Raw genomic sequence first — 3,547 nt, forward strand, 5'->3', positions numbered from 1 at the left:
GAGAAATTCTACAGTAGGCCTGGCCTCGTGACGCTACAGAAACGTTGCAGGGACAGAGCTGGAGCGCCAGACACAGCCTCTCACCACAGCTCATTTCGGGATCCCACCAGGACATGCACACAACTCAAGTTCGACAAGGTCACATTTTGTACCTGCCACAACAGCCACAATAGCTGAAAACAATTATGATGCCCACATGTAATTCCAGTGCTGTATTTTGGCCTTATGCTGCACAGTGCTATGAGAAGCATTCTCTTCTGCCTTCTGGCAGTCAGGAAAAAATAAAATTCATAGCTGAAATGGTTAACTGTACCACTATAAGAAAAAGCTGTAATTGCAGTCTGTCCATTCCATTCAGAATGAAAAAGGAGGTGAAATGCTTTAGACAGTGATACCACAGTAACCTCAACATGCCCCAGTATAGGAAATTTATCCAGCTATGCAAGAAAGCAAAGCAAACTGCTCTAATGTGAATGCTCCAACACTTCTTCAGCCCTATCGTGAAGATCTATGGCGTGTGTTCAGTCAGGAGCTGTCTGGAAGGCCGCTTGGTTTGTCATCCTCATTGCAAAACTGAGACCAAGCTATAGAAATAAAATCGCCTTAAATTACTACTAATTTTGATGATGATGACTTTTAAATGTTTATGCTATTACGAGCATCATACTGGCAATGCTGGACTCTAGGCAGTTCAAGCTGTAATGGAATTGAAGGCACTGAATTAAAATAATAGCGAGACCAAAGCAACTACCAGAATTATTGAAAGGTTTTATGCCTAAATATAGCTTGTCCTGAAGGTACTTCCAACCACTGCATCTGTTGAAGTGAATCTATAAAACAGGCTAGAATCAAAGCCAGGTGTTTTCGTCAGAACAGTTACAAAAAAACATTTAAAAAGTGGTTATCAGTGTGAGGCTGCCAGCTGTTTCACTCAGCCTTACTAGTGAGCAAGGCATTCGGCCAGCTTGTAAAGCCTTTATCTGAGCAATATTAAGGCATTCTTTTCTGCTTCCACAAATCTCCTGGGTTGGGCTGTTGCACACAAGCCTGAATGGGCTGACATTCCCATCAGAATAACCCAACAGTCAGGGATGGCATGCAGGGCCAAACATGTTCAGTGGCCATGTAGGCTAATACCATGCATTTGTTTCCTATGGGTGTTCTACAAGATGCCTTTCTAGTTTAGTCACACAGAATAAATATTGTTTAGGAATTCTGGTTACTTGGAAAGAGAGTTCTGGGAACTGATTTTGAAGCGCGGATGCAGAGAAATAACGCGACACTACAAAGGGAATTCACCAACGCAGAATAAAAACCTTCAGGTGACAGATTCTGTAGAGTCAACGAAGAGCTAAAATTATGCTACTGCTTCTTAAAAGAATTTATGCAGGCAGTGAATTCTGTGGACCAGGAAGTCTTTCATCTCTAAGTCATGCCTAAATAACAGAGCTAAGACTCTAAAATATGGCCATAAACTACATTTGTCACTTGCAGTCACCTAATTAACAGCTACACCGTTCATCCTCATTCCCAACCAATGTAATAGCTTAAATATTGTATTTGATGCAATCAAAAAATACACATTTTTAAAGGGCTGCTTGAAGGCAGCTTAGGTGCACCACCTGAATGGTATTTCTAACCCAGAGCCCCATTACAGCACAGCTTCATGCTTGTAGGAATAAAACAAATTTCACCAGTACAGAGCTGTATGTTCACATTGCATTGCTTAAAAGCATTGAGACAGCTGACTGTGGAATCAGTATGTTCAGGCAGAGCAAAAGATAACATAACCTCAGCCTTTACAGCTGCAAGCTCATGCTGAAATTGAAAGGAAACAAATCTCTGCTGTAACCCTTTTTTCCCCACTAGATGCAAAGGTCTCTATGAAAAACTGCTTCTTCTAAACCTTCCTCTGCTTCTCTGCACCTTGTTTGCTACATGCACATTCAATTTTCTGTTGAAACAGCCAAAATGGAAGAAAAGCTTAGCTCTCACATTAGCCTTAATAGAAGGTCACAGATGAAAGCAGTGCTGCCACTAAGAGGAAGCAGACACAAATAAGGCTCTCTAAGCTGGTTCTCAAAATCACATCTCTTTTTTCAAGCCAATGTATACTCTGCAGCTGTGCTCACCAGAGAGTAACTGATGCTTTTAACTTTCTGCATAATAGAAAAGCTTTTGAGGAGCATAATATTACAGCATTTAGTTTTTCTAAATCAAACCCCTACAATCACAAACATGAGAGGGGAAAAATAGATACTAAAAGGTACAAGTGGAGATTGTCTGTAAAGCTTTACAGAAGATGGAGGGCAGATGGTGGGGATTTGCAGTGACACAGCTGTTTTTAAAAATAAAGAGGTGGAAGAGGAGAGGCATGATTACAGCTACATACACATTCGTAAGCCTGTTCACACAAGAGTAAAAATTAAGCTAGCAGAGGGAAATTGAAGTCTGTGTATGTTTTCTTTTTTTTAATCATCTGAATTGACATTTATAAACTTTTTTTTTAACAATCAGGAACACTTTCAAGTTCTTTTTCCAATCATTCGTTTTCTAAGTAACTGTGAAGCAAAGGTGACAACAGAAATATCAGTCTACTATCAGATATGAAAAAGGCAACACTGAAATTACTTTCAGTGGTTCCAAACAGCCCACATTCTTGCTGTAACACTTACAATAGAAAAAGAAAATGCTATCAAATAAACAACATAAATTGTCACCCAGTTGAATTTCCTATGAAAAGCTTTAATTTTCCACTTTAGGGTTTGTTTTGTTTTTTTCTTTCCAGATGTTATTAGTAGATTGCAGAAATAAGCAATGCAAGGAATAGTAACATGTATGGGGTTTGCTGTAGATTCAACAGGATGGGAGGTGAGGCAGGGAAATGCCCACATTCAACAGGGTTATCAAGCACTGTATATGAATATAGCAAGAACATTTTTTAACTAAGTAGTAACTCGTATTAACTTCACGAAGAGACCCTTCACTCATTTTTAATGCATATTCCCATATATGTCCCCTACAGCCACAGAGAAAGCATGTTAGGCAAACACTAAAAAGACTGTTACTCTACAGCGTAAACGCCTGTCGTCTCTAGAGAATCCAATGAAGCTGTTTCCTGACAGCTTTGTTTGCAAGATTAACTCTCTTCCAGTTAAGCAATTCCTAGATCCAAGAAATTTTACATTGAGAGGAGAGATACCACTGGTAGCAAGAGGGTTATCTTTTGATCATTCTTCATGGAGTCTCCTTTGTCACACTACATCAGCTCACTTTCTTTCCAAGCGTTAAAAACTACTCATCAGTGTAAATGTATTTTTTGCTACCTTTAAACAAAACAACCCATCCCGTTTTCTCAACCTATGAGCTAGGACCAAACACAAGAAAAAGGTTATCCAGCACCAACCCATTAAAACTTCTTCATACCTACCTCCAGAGCCATTGGTGCTGACTTTTGCTACCGCTGGGTATTGAACTGAGCGAGCTGTAGGTGAAACCCATTTCAAAAATGCACATATTCCACCCATTTACTCCACAATCTCTCCTG

The sequence above is a fragment of the Nestor notabilis genome, unplaced genomic scaffold, assembly GCF_000696875.1.
Source record: "Nestor notabilis isolate BGI_N333 unplaced genomic scaffold, ASM69687v1 scaffold6624, whole genome shotgun sequence".
In the NCBI taxonomy this organism is placed as follows: Eukaryota; Metazoa; Chordata; class Aves; order Psittaciformes; family Psittacidae; genus Nestor; species Nestor notabilis.